General features: G+C 39.0%; 1 protein-coding gene across 1 annotated transcript in view; it reads right to left on the bottom strand.

The window, feature by feature from the left end:
* SLC2A8 (solute carrier family 2 member 8) overlaps positions 1-9,456 on the bottom strand; it is a 33,265-nt gene extending 23,809 nt beyond the window's left edge. Inside the window, exon 1 of the mRNA XM_088453565.1 lies at positions 9,377-9,456. The gene's annotated coding sequence lies outside the window, so the exon portion shown is untranslated. The remainder of the gene's footprint in view (positions 1-9,376) is intronic.
* Positions 9,457-13,929: the final 4,473 nt, after the last annotated feature.

Below are 13,929 nucleotides of genomic sequence, written 5' to 3'. Positions count from 1 at the left end.
AGTGCAGCAGTAGTAGTAGTAATAAAGTGCAGAAGCAGTAGTAATAATACAGTGCAGCAGTAGTAATAATACAGTGCAGCAGTAGTAATAATACAGTACAGCAGTAGTAATAATACAGTACAGCAGTAGTAATAATATAGTACAGCAGTAGTAATTTAGTGCAGCAGTAGTAGTAGTAATAAAGTGCAGAAGCAGTAGTAATAATACAGTGCAGCAGTACTAATAATACAGTGCAGCAGTAGTAATAATACAGTGCAGCAGTAGTAATAATACAGTGCAGCAGTAGTAGTAGTAATTTAGTGCAGTAGTAGTAGTAGTAATAATACAGTGCAGCAGTAGTAGTAGTAGTAATAATACAGTGCAGCAGTAGTAATTTAGTGCAGTAGTAGTAGTAGTAATAAAGTGCAGAAGCAGTAGTAATAATACAGTGCAGCAGTAGTAATAATACAGTGCAGCAGTAGTAATTTAGTGCAGCAGTAGTAGTAGTAATAATACAGTGCAGCAGTAGTAATAATACAGTGCAGCAGTAGTAATTTAGTGCAGCAGTAGTAGTAGTAATAATACAGTGCAGCAGTAGTAGTAGTAGTAATAATACAGTGCAGCAGTAGTAATTTAGTGCAGTAGTAGTAGTAGTAATAAAGTGCAGAAGCAGTAGTAATAATACAGTGCAGCAGTAGTAATAATACAGTGCAGCAGTAGTAATTTAGTGCAGCAGTAGTAGTAGTAATAAAGTGCAGAAGCAGTAGTAATAATACAGTGCAGCAGTAGTAATAATACAGTGCAGCAGTAGTAATTTAGTGCAGCAGTAGTAGTAGTAATAATACAGTGCAGCAGTAGTAATAATACAGTGCAGCAGTAGTAATTTAGTGCAGCAGTAGTAGTAGTAATAATACAGTGCAGCAGTAGTAATAAAGTGCAGAAGCAGTAGTAATAATACAGTGCAGCAGTAGTAGTAGTAATAATACAGTGCAGCAGTAGTAGTAGTAATAATACAGTGCAGCAGTAGTAATTTAGTGCAGCAGTAGTAGTAGTAATAAAGTGCAGAAGCAGTAGTAATAATACAGTGCAGCAGTAGTAATAATACAGTGCAGCAGTAGTAATTTAGTGCAGCAGTAGTAGTAGTAATAATACAGTGCAGCAGTAGTAATAATACAGTGCAGCAGTAGTAATTTAGTGCAGCAGTAGTAGTAGTAATAATACAGTGCAGCAGTAGTAATTTAGTGCAGCAGTAGTAGTAATAAAGTGCAGAAGCAGTAGTAATAATACAGTGCAGCAGTAGTAATAATACAGTGCAGCAGTAGTAATTTAGTGCAGCAGTAGTAGTAGTAATAATACAGTGCAGCAGTAGTAATTTAGTGCAGAAGCAGTAGTAATAATACAGTGTAGTAGTAGTAATAATACAGTGCAGCAGTAGTAGTAGTAGTAATAATACAGTGCAGCAGTAGTAGTAGTAATAATACAGTGCAGCAGTAGTAATTTAGTGCAGCAGTAGTAATAAAGTGCAGAAGCAGTAGTAATAATACAGTGCAGCAGTAGTAATTTAGTGCAGCAGTAGTAATAAAGTGCAGAAGCAGTAGTAATAATACAGTGCAGCAGTAGTAATTTAGTGCAGCAGTAGTAGTAGTAATAATACAGTGCAGCAGTAGTAATTTAGTGCAGCAGTAGTAGTAGTAGTAATAATACAGTGCAGCAGTAGTAATTTAGTGCAGCAGTAGTAGTAGTAGTAATAATACAGTGCAGCAGTAGTAATTTAGTGCAGCAGTAGTAGTAGTAATAATACAGTGCAGCAGTAGTAATTTAGTGCAGCAGTAGTAGTAGTAATAAAGTGCAGAAGCAGTAGTAATAATACAGTGCAGCAGTAGTAGTAGTAGTAATAATACAGTGCAGCAGTAGTAGTAGTAATAATACAGTGCAGCAGTAGTAGTAGTAGTAATAATACAGTGCAGCAGTAGTAGTAGTAGTAATAATACAGTGCAGCAGTAGTAGTAGTAATAATACAGTGCAGCAGTAGTAGTAGTAATAATACAGTGCAGCAGTAGTAATAAAGTGCAGAAGCAGTAGTAATAATACAGTACAGCAGTAGTAATTTAGTGCAGCAGTAGTAATAAAGTGCAGAAGCAGTAGTAATAATACAGTGCAGCAGTAGTAATTTAGTGCAGCAGTAGTAGTAGTAATAATACAGTGCAGCAGTAGTAGTAATAATACAGTGCAGCAGTAGTAATTTAGTGCAGCAGTAGTAGTAGTAATAATACAGTGCAGCAGTAGTAATAATACAGTGCAGCAGTAGTAATTTAGTGCAGCAGTAGTAGTAATAAAGTGCAGAAGCAGTAGTAATAATACAGTGCAGCAGTAGTAGTAGTAATAATACAGTGCAGCAGTAGTAGTAGTAATAATACAGTGCAGCAGTAGTAGTAGTAATAATACAGTGCAGCAGTAGTCATTTAGTGCAGCAGTAGTAGTAGTAATAAAGTGCAGAAGCAGTAGTAATAATACAGTGCAGCAGTAGTAATTTAGTGCAGCAGTAGTAATAAAGTGCAGAAGCAGTAGTAATAATACAGTGCAGCAGTAGTAATTTAGTGCAGCAGTAGTAATAAAGTGCAGAAGCAGTAGTAATAATACAGTGCAGCAGTAGTAGTAATAATACAGTGCAGCAGTAGTAATTTAGTGCAGCAGTAGTAGTAATAAAGTGCAGAAGCAGTAGTAATAATACAGTGCAGCAGTAGTAATTTAGTGCAGCAGTAGTAGTAGTAATAATACAGTGCAGCAGTAGTAATAAAGTGCAGAAGCAGTAGTAATAATACAGTGCAGCAGTAGTAATAATACAGTGCAGCAGTAGTAATTTAGTGCAGCAGTAGTAGTAGTAATAATACAGTGCAGTAGTAGTAATAATACAGTGCAGTAGTAGTAATAGAGTGTAGTAGTAGGAGTTATAGAGTGCAGCAATAGTAGTAGCAATAGAGTGAAGCAGTAATAGCGTGCAGCAGCAGTAGTAATAGAGTGCAGATGTATTATTAGTAGTAAGAGTGCAACAGTAGTAATAGAGTGCAGGAGTAATAGCGTACTGTAGCAGTAGTAATAGAGTGCAGCACTAGTAGTAACTGAGTGCAGCAGCAGTAGTAGTAATAGAGTGCAGAAGTATTAGTAGTAGTAATAGAGTGCAGAAGCAGTAATAGAGTGCAGCAGTAGTAGTAAAAGAGTGGTAGTAGTAGTAGTAAGAGTGCAGCAGTAGTAGTAGGAATAGAGTGCAGCAGTAGTAATTTAGTGCAGCAGTAGTAGTAATAAAGTGCAGAAGCAGTAGTAATAATACAGTGCAGCAGTAGTAATTTAGTGCAGCAGTAGTAGTAATAAAGTGCAGAAGCAGTAGTAATAATACAGTGCAGCAGTAGTAGTAGTAATAATACAGTGCAGCAGTAGTAGTAGTAATAATACAGTGCAGCAGTAGTAGTAGTAATAATACAGTGCAGCAGTAGTAGTAGTAATAATACAGTGCAGCAGTAGTCATTTAGTGCAGTAGTAGTAGTAATAATACAGTGCAGCAGTAGTAATTTAGTGCAGCAGTAGTAATAAAGTGCAGAAGCAGTAGTAATAATACAGTGCAGCAGTAGTAATTTAGTGCAGCAGTAGTAGTAGTAATAATACAGTGCAGCAGTAGTAGTAATAATACAGTGCAGCAGTAGTAATTTAGTGCAGCAGTAGTAGTAATAAAGTGCAGAAGCAGTAGTAATAATACAGTGCAGCAGTAGTAATTTAGTGCAGCAGTAGTAGTAGTAATAATACAGTGCAGCAGTAGTAATTTAGTGCAGCAGTAGTAGTAGTAATAAAGTGCAGAAGCAGTAGTAATAATACAGTGCAGTAGTAGTAATAATACAGTGCAGTAGTAGTAATAGAGTGTAGTAGTAGGAGTTATAGAGTGCAGCAATAGTAGTAGCAATAGAGTGAAGCAGTAATAGCGTGCAGCAGCAGTAGTAATAGAGTGCAGATGTATTATTAGTAGTAAGAGTGCAACAGTAGTAATAGAGTGCAGGAGTAATAGCGTACTGTAGCAGTAGTAATAGAGTGCAGCACTAGTAGTAACTGAGTGCAGCAGCAGTAGTAGTAATAGAGTGCAGAAGTATTAGTAGTAGTAATAGAGTGCAGAAGCAGTAATAGAGTGCAGCAGTAGTAGTAAAAGAGTGGTAGTAGTAGTAGTAAGAGTGCAGCAGTAGTAGTAGGAATAGAGTGCAGCAGTAGTAATTTAGTGCAGCAGTAGTAGTAGTAATAATACAGTGCAGCAGTAGTAATTTAGTGCAGCAGTAGTAGTAGTAATAAAGTGCAGAAGCAGTAGTAATAATACAGTGCAGCAGTAGTAGTAGTAGTAATAAAGTGCAGAAGCAGTAGTAATAATACAGTGCAGCAGTAGTAATTTAGTGCAGCAGTAGTAGTAGTAATAATACAGTGCAGCAGTAGTAATTTAGTGCAGCAGTAGTAGTAATAAAGTGCAGAAGCAGTAGTAATAATACAGTGCAGCAGTAGTAATAATACAGTGCAGCAGTAGTAATTTAGTGCAGCAGTAGTAGTAGTAATAATACAGTGCAGCAGTAGTAATTTAGTGCAGCAGTAGTAGTAGTAATAAAGTGCAGAAGCAGTAGTAATAATACAGTGCAGTAGTAGTAGTAGTAATAATACAGTGCAGCAGTAGTAGTAGTAGTAATAATACAGTGCAGCAGTAGTAGTAGTAATAATACAGTGCAGCAGTAGTAATAATACAGTGCATCAGTAGTAATTTAGTGCAGCAGTAGTAATAAAGTGCAGAAGCAGTAGTAATAATACAGTGCAGCAGTAGTAATTTAGTGCAGCAGTAGTAATAAAGTGCAGAAGCAGTAGTAATAATACAGTGCAGCAGTAGTAATTTAGTGCAGCAGTAGTAGTAGTAATAATACAGTGCAGCAGTAGTAATTTAGTGCAGCAGTAGTAGTAGTAATAATACAGTGCAGCAGTAGTAATTTAGTGCAGCAGTAGTAGTAGTAATAATAATACAGTGCAGCAGTAGTAATTTAGTGCAGCAGTAGTAGTAGTAATAAAGTGCAGAAGCAGTAGTAATAATACAGTGCAGCAGTAGTAGTAGTAATAATACAGTGCAGCAGTAGTAGTAGTAATAATACAGTGCAGCAGTAGTAATTTAGTGCAGCAGTAGTAGTAGTAATAATAATACAGTGCAGCAGTAGTAATTTAGTGCAGCAGTAGTAGTAGTAATAAAGTGCAGAAGCAGTAGTAATAATACAGTGCAGCAGTAGTAGTAGTAATAATACAGTGCAGCAGTAGTAGTAGTAATAATACAGTGCAGCAGTAGTCATTTAGTGCAGCAGTAGTAGTAGTAATAAAGTGCAGAAGCAGTAGTAATAATACAGTGCAGCAGTAGTAATTTAGTGCAGCAGTAGTAATAAAGTGCAGAAGCAGTAGTAATAATACAGTGCAGCAGTAGTAATTTAGTGCAGCAGTAGTAGTAGTAATAATACAGTGCAGCAGTAGTAGTAATAATACAGTGCAGCAGTAGTAATTTAGTGCAGCAGTAGTAGTAGTAATAATACAGTGCAGCAGTAGTAATAATACAGTACAGCAGTAGTAATTTAGTGCAGCAGTAGTAGTAATAAAGTGCAGAAGCAGTAGTAATAATACAGTGCAGCAGTAGTAATTTAGTGCAGCAGTAGTAGTAGTAATAATACAGTGCAGCAGTAGTAATTTAGTGCAGTAGTAGTAGTAATAATACAGTGCAGAAGCAGTAGTAGTAGTAATAATACAGTGCAGCAGTAGTAGTAATAATACAGTGCAGCAGTAGTAGTAATAATACAGTGCAGCAGTAGTAGTAATAATACAGTGCAGCAGTAGTAGTAGTAATAATACAGTGCAGCAGTAGTAATTTAGTGCAGCAGTAGTAATAAAGTGCAGAAGCAGTAGTAATAATACAGTGCAGCAGTAGTAATTTAGTGCAGCAGTAGTAGTAGTAATAAAGTGCAGAAGCAGTAGTAATAATACAGTGCAGCAGTAGTAGTAGTAATAATACAGTGCAGCAGTAGTAGTAGTAATAATACAGTGCAGCAGTAGTCATTTAGTGCAGCAGTAGTAGTAGTAATAAAGTGCAGAAGCAGTAGTAATAATACAGTGCAGCAGTAGTAATTTAGTGCAGCAGTAGTAATAAAGTGCAGAAGCAGTAGTAGTAATACAGTGCAGCAGTAGTAATTTAGTGCAGCAGTAGTAGTAGTAATAATACAGTGCAGCAGTAGTAGTAGTAATTTAGTGCAGCAGTAGTAGTAATAAAGTGCAGAAGCAGTAGTAATAATACAGTGCAGCAGTAGTAGTAGTAATAATACAGTGCAGCAGTAGTAGTAGTAATAATACAGTGCAGCAGTAGTAATTTAGTGCAGCAGTAGTAGTAGTAATAAAGTGCAGAAGCAGTAGTAATAATACAGTGCAGCAGTAGTAATAATACAGTGCAGCAGTAGTAATTTAGTGCAGCAGTAGTAGTAGTAATAATACAGTGCAGCAGTAGTAATTTAGTGCAGCAGTAGTAGTAGTAATAATACAGTGCAGCAGTAGTAATTTAGTGCAGCAGTAGTAGTAGTAATAATACAGTGCAGCAGTAGTAATTTAGTGCAGCAGTAGTAGTAAAGTGCAGAAGCAGTAGTAATAATACAGTGCAGTAGTAGTAATTTAGTGCAGCAGTAGTAGTAGTAATAATACAGTGCAGCAGTAGTAATAATACAGTACAGCAGTAGTAATTTAGTGCAGCAGTAGTAGTAATAAAGTGCAGAAGCAGTAGTAATAATACAGTGCAGCAGTAGTAATTTAGTGCAGCAGTAGTAGTAGTAATAATACAGTGCAGCAGTAGTAATAATACAGTACAGCAGTAGTAATTTAGTGCAGCAGTAGTAGTAATAAAGTGCAGAAGCAGTAGTAATAATACAGTGCAGCAGTAGTAATTTAGTGCAGCAGTAGTAGTAGTAATAATACAGTGCAGCAGTAGTAATTTAGTGCAGCAGTAGTAGTAGTAATAAAGTGCAGAAGCAGTAGTAATAATACAGTGCAGAAGCAGTAGTAGTAGTAATAATACAGTGCAGCAGTAGTAGTAGTAATAATACAGTGCAGCAGTAGTAGTAGTAATAATACAGTGCAGCAGTAGTAGTAGTAATAATACAGTGCAGCAGTAGTAGTAGTAATAATACAGTGCAGCAGTAGTAATTTAGTGCAGCAGTAGTAATAACGTGCAGAAGCAGTAGTAATAATACAGTGCAGCAGTAGTAATTTAGTGCAGCAGTAGTAGTAGTAATAAAGTGCAGAAGCAGTAGTAATAATACAGTGCAGCAGTAGTAGTAGTAATAATACAGTGCAGCAGTAGTAGTAGTAGTAATAATACAGTGCAGCAGTAGTCATTTAGTGCAGCAGTAGTAGTAGTAATAAAGTGCAGAAGCAGTAGTAATAATACAGTGCAGCAGTAGTAATTTAGTGCAGCAGTAGTAATAAAGTGCAGAAGCAGTAGTAATAATACAGTGCAGCAGTAGTAATTTAGTGCAGCAGTAGTAGTAGTAATAATACAGTGCAGCAGTAGTAGTAGTAATAATACAGTGCAGCAGTAGTAGTAGTAATAATACAGTGCAGCAGTAGTAGTAGTAATAATACAGTGCAGCAGTAGTAATTTAGTGCAGCAGTAGTAGTAGTAATAAAGTGCAGAAGCAGTAGTAATAATACAGTGCAGCAGTAGTAATAATACAGTGCAGCAGTAGTAATTTAGTGCAGCAGTAGTAGTAGTAATAATACAGTGCAGCAGTAGTAATTTAGTGCAGCAGTAGTAGTAGTAATAATACAGTGCAGCAGTAGTAATTTAGTGCAGCAGTAGTAGTAGTAATAATACAGTGCAGCAGTAGTAATTTAGTGCAGCAGTAGTAGTAAAGTGCAGAAGCAGTAGTAATAATACAGTGCAGTAGTAGTAATAATACAGTGCAGTAGTAGTAATAGAGTGTAGTAGTAGGAGTTATAGAGTGCAGCAATAGTAGTAGCAATAGAGTGAAGCAGTAATAGCATGCAGCAGCAGTAGTAATAGAGTGCAGATGTATTAGTAGTAGTAAGAGTGCAACAGTAGTAATAGAGTGCAGTAGTAATAGAGTGCAGCACTAGTAGTAACTGAGTGCAGCAGCAGTAGTAGTAATAGAGTGCAGAAGTATTAGTAGTAGTAATAGAGTGCAGAACCAGTAATAGAGTGCAGCAGTAGTAGTAAAAGAGTGGTAGTAGTAGTAGTAAGAGTGCAGCAGTAGTAGTAGCAATAGACTGCAGCGGTAGTAGTAGCAATAGAGTGCTGCGGTAGTAGTAGAATAGTGTAGCAGTAGTAGTAGAATAGAGTGCAGCAGTAGAATAGAGTGCAGCAGTAGTAGTAGCAATAGAGTGCTGCGGTAGTAGTAGAATAGTGTAGCAGTAGTAGTAGAATAGAGTGCAGCAGTAGAATAGAGTGCAGCAGTAGGAATAGAGTGCAGCAGTAGTAGTAGAATAGAGTGCAGCAGTAGGAATAGAGTGCAGCAGTAGTAGTAATAGACTGCAGCAGTAGTAGAAGTAATATATTGCCGTAGTAGTAATAGACTGCTGCAATAGTAGAATAGAGTGCAGCAGCAGTAGTAGTAGTAGAAGTAATATATTGCCGTAGTAGTAGTAATAGACTGCTGCAGTAGAATAGACTGCAGCAGTAGTAGAAGTAATATATTGCAGTAGTAGTAATAGAGTGCAGAAGTATTAGTAGTAGTAATAGAGTGCAGAACCAGTAATAGAGTGCAGCAGTAGTAGTAAAAGAGTGGTAGTAGTAGTAGTAAGAGTGCAGCAGTAGTAGTAGCAATAGACTGCAGCGGTAGTAGTAGCAATAGAGTGCTGCGGTAGTAGTAGAATAGTGTAGCAGTAGTAGTAGAATAGAGTGCAGCAGTAGAATAGAGTGCAGCAGTAGTAGTAGCAATAGAGTGCTGCGGTAGTAGTAGAATAGTGTAGCAGTAGTAGTAGAATAGAGTGCAGCAGTAGAATAGAGTGCAGCAGTAGGAATAGAGTGCAGCAGTAGTAGTAGAATAGAGTGCAGCAGTAGGAATAGAGTGCAGCAGTAGTAGTAATAGACTGCAGCAGTAGTAGAAGTAATATATTGCCGTAGTAGTAATAGACTGCTGCAATAGTAGAATAGAGTGCAGCAGCAGTAGTAGTAGTAGAAGTAATATATTGCCGTAGTAGTAGTAATAGACTGCTGCAGTAGAATAGACTGCAGCAGTAGTAGAAGTAATATATTGCAGTAGTAGTAGGATAGAGTGCAGCAGTAGTAGTAGGACTGTACTGCAACAGAAGTATTGTAGTGGGAATATACAGTCACATGACTCACCCTCCGCTCTCTACTCGTCTTCTGTGCGGCGCTCTGCAGTGCACCTTCCACTGGTCATGTGACAGCTTTCACCGGTCAGCTGACCATGCCCCCGTGACACCATAAGGCCTGAAGTATAACATATTGTCTGCATCACAGGAACCATTTTGTTGAGGCTGCTCTCTTAGGCCACGATACATGGGACTCCGGAAACATGGGATCGGCCGTAGTAATGCAGGGACGGCGATGCAGACACTTACATCTTAGTCAGTTTTACCTCTTTCTTCAACTGTGACGGAACATTAGTACCAATTATTTCCGCCCTCAAAAGGGCAACTCTTGTTATGAGCATTAGAAATGATGGTAGTGGATAGATCCCTTCAGTATTGTTACCCTGACGTCATCAGTTACTTTCCAACGTCATTCCTTTCCTTACCATAATTCTGCTTGTGCAGCATTATTACCATCAATGCTCTAATGGGTGGTTATGCAACTTAGCATATAGCTTCAGCAATTATCATCATCATAATATGTAACCTATACATTTTATTGCCAACTCAATGATTGTCTCAGATTTATAGATGTGTTTTTGGAAATACCTTATGTGACTTGTATCTGATAATATGTATAGGTATACAGGTCACAGATTCTATGTATAGATATAGCTCTATATGGGGCATATTCAATTAGCCGTGAAAAGTCCAGACCTTTAAGCCTGCCGGACTATCCGCCTACATTGCGTGTTTTGGAGAGAACACTACGTGCGAGGCCGCTTTTCACTATTCAATTCTAAAGGAAGCAAAAACCCATCCCAGCGAAACTCAAATAGGCAAAAAGTGCTGTCAGATTTGGGGAAATCAGCCTGACACCCCCCCCCAAAGGATGCACTGACATTGGGGATCACTATAGATACCCCCGAATAGCCCTGCTGAAGGTATTTGGGGTGCTTAAATGCTCTCAATAGCTGCTAATTAGCGTCTTTGCACAAGTGGTGAAGAATAGCATTTAGCACGGTTTGTTTTCAAAAATAAGTAGTCCCAGCAAATTTGGGGTACATGAAAATGGGTGCAGGCATGGTTAAAAATCGCTAAAGTGATATTAAAAAAAACGCACTTTCAGCAAGCACCTGCAATCATAAATACACCTGGGGCATACTTGGGGGACCCCCTGGAGTCTATTTCGCTAGTTTGTAAGTTTGTTCCCCAACTTTGGATTTTTACGCCCCCAAAACGAAAGTACTTTTTGGGGTGAAATAAAGTATTTTTTAAACTTTTTTTTATGCAGTTTACCTTTGGGGGGCTGTCCCAAGGCTGCAAGGGTGTTCTCCCAACTTTGCACCCCAAACCCCCAATTCTGCCTGCATTCAGAGGCGAATCTTTTCCGCTGGGTACGGCTTATCGCAGCTAATTGAATACGGCCCTAAGTCATAGATAATATGTATAGATATACGTGTCACATATAATAAGTACAATCTATACATATTACCTGTGACACGTGTGTGTGTGTGTGTGTGTGTGTATATATATATATATATAAATGTATTATCTGTGACATATATATATATAGTATAGATATATCACAGATATTACATATAGATCAGAGGTTCCCAAACTCGGTCCTCAAGGCACCCTAACAGTCCAGATTTTAAGGAAATCCATGGTTGACCACAGGTAACTTAATTAGTGCCTCAGTCAATTTGATTTAACCACCTGTGCTCAACCATGGATATCTCTAAAACCTGAACTGTTGAATAGCCTTTAGGACCGTGTCTGGGAACCTCTGATATAGATACAGTGGCGTAACTACCATAGGTGCAGGAGGTGCGGCTGCTATGGGGCCCGACCCTCCCCCTGCACCTACGGTGCCAGGCCTCAGTCCCCGGCCCCCTCTCCTCCTAACTCCACCCCCCGCACCCTCTCCTCGCTTTACCTACTTGTTGGTAGGGCCCCCTTTGTGGTCGCGTCCTCCTGGTCGTCTCCACTCCCCTTCATTGACTGATACTGGGAGGAGTCGTAGCTGCATCCTCCCAGTATCAGTCAGTGAGTAGAGAGGGAGCCGATCGGGAAAGGAGGTGTGCCTGTCCTGCGCAGCGTGACCACAGAGCAGGTAAGTAAAGGAGAGGGGAGTGAGGAGGGTGCGGGGGGAAGGATGGACCTAGGGCATACTTGCCGACAATCAGCTCCAGCCTTCCGGGAGGGAGCTGATTGTCGGCTAATAGCTGGGGGCGGGGGCCGGGCATTGTGGGCGGAGCCGGGGGGGGCGACCATTTTGGTTCACACTGGGGGCGGAGCCGCACGATTGCGTCATCGTGACTCCGCCCCCTCTTCACAATGCCGTGAATTTCAGCATTGTGAAGCAGGGGGCGGGGCCACGATGACGCGATTCTGCGCGAATTGCGTCACCGGGCCCCCCGCTGCGGGGATTTCTGTTTTTTTTCAGGGGGGAGGTGGGGAGGGTGTGAGACTTCCGGGAGGCTTGCCTGCCTTTCCGGGGGGCCGGGAGCGGCACCCGAATAATCGGGAGGCTCCCGGACAAATCGGGAGGGTAGGCAAGTCTGACCTAGGGGGGAGCAGGGGACCTAGGGGGGCCCGTGACAATTTTCTATGGGGCCCCCCTAGGACTAGTTACACCCCTGTATAGATATACAGTACGTCACAGATAATACGTGTATAGATATACGTGTCACAGATAACACGTATATAGATATACGTGTCACAGATAATACATGTATAGATTATGAATTCCTAATGATCTATATACCTAAATGTCGCTGTTTAGCGTAGCGTACGCATATGAAATAATCGCTTTCCAGACTTTGAGTGTGGTTCCAAAGCACAAAAATTATTATTCACATAAAAAGCATTTAGTTACACGCTGTGATCTAAATACAATTAGCGCAAAGGATCATACAGAAATAAGGTACAGTCGATACATTATGCAGGCGCTCTGGATCCAGATTTCCGGCATCAAAGGTGAAGCCTCCGTCAAAAGAAAGAATATGATGACTAACTACTGAATACAGAGTGCCTGAATATATACCCTTACAGAGAGCAGGCAATACAATAGGAACGAGTTGGCATAATCCCATTGGTTCTTCCTCTTGGTTCTTCTGTCATAGGTCAGTTTGTACAATGGTAGTTCAGCCCTCCAATGGCGCTTTGTGTGTGTTTTAACTAATCAATAGACACTACATACAGAATGCATTCTAACCAATAATTTCCTATATTCCATAACCATCGAACGCAAGATGCGACTCCCTCAGTGATAGATTCAGATATCTGGAAATAAACAGTGTGTCAGTTTAGTACCAAACATGCCATGTATATCATGGTGTATACCATTAATATCAAATACATACATTTTACATCATAATTAATAACTTTAATATAAACCATAATGTGCAGGAACCTTTTATGAGTGCGTGTATATTTATGGTTATATGTAAGTATGCGTTGTGTGTCTACATGCAGTGTAAAAAGGTGCGCTGTGTGCAGGGTTTGTGTTACAGCCCAAAACATGTGCTGTGTGTGTTTCTATTTACAAATGCAACTGTATATATCTATGTGCACGCATTGTGGATACCCATGTGATCGTTTAAGTGTATATATACACATATATATATATATATATATATATATTCATATATATATATTTATATACATGGCTTCAAACTGGTTATTATTAATATTACTTCTGTCTGAACTAAAAGAATGACAGACAATGGGGTTTGTCCTGTTCATAGATGGAGCAAGCTTTGGCAAACAATCTGATAATTTTAACAAAAGGTTCTCCGGAATACAACTGTTAGTTCTACTTAACCACATCAACATTGGATACAAGGCCTACAATTGTTAAACGATGGCTAAACGTCTGACCATTGTTTCCAAATCTACATTTAGCATATCACTGTCTGTGTTATACTTCAATTGTCATAGACACATTGTATCAGTATGCAGAGCAAACACTCACAGTATCCTTGTGTATTCTTAATTATTTGTCACAAACATGTCCACCAGACATGTCTGTCATCACTGATTTATATGTGTATTCGTGCGTATGGGGTATCATAGGATTTTAAACAGTATGCGGTGGCAATGCATCACACACAATGGTTTAATTCTGACGATGCAGATATTAATTTTACAATTTAGGTCTCAGCCAACCATCCGGCTTTGACAAGATATACGTGTCACAGATAATACGTATATAGATATACTGTACGTGTCACAGATAATGTGTGTATAGATATACGGGTCACAGATGCGTGTATAGATATATGGGTCACAGATAATGCGTGTATAGATATACCTATCACAGATAATACGTGTATAGCTATACATGTCACAGATAATAGAATGGATATACGTGTCTCAGATAATATGCAGATCCTCCGACATGACCCATTTATTATTATTATTTATTTATATGGCACCACAAGTGTTCCGCAGCGCCTTACAAAGTACATAAACAAATAAGTTGACCAGTGACTTACAGTACAATACTGGCCGAGGAAAAGGATGATATATATTGCTACATTAGCATAACACCCGGATAAGCAACAGAGCATAAGCAAC

This window comes from Taudactylus pleione, unplaced genomic scaffold (assembly GCF_031769625.1).
Source record: "Taudactylus pleione unplaced genomic scaffold, aTauple2 ptg000583l, whole genome shotgun sequence".
NCBI lineage: Eukaryota > Metazoa > Chordata > Amphibia > Anura > Myobatrachidae > Taudactylus > Taudactylus pleione.
The sequence above is the reverse complement of the archived record's forward strand: the minus strand, read 5'-3'. Positions and strand labels throughout refer to the sequence as shown.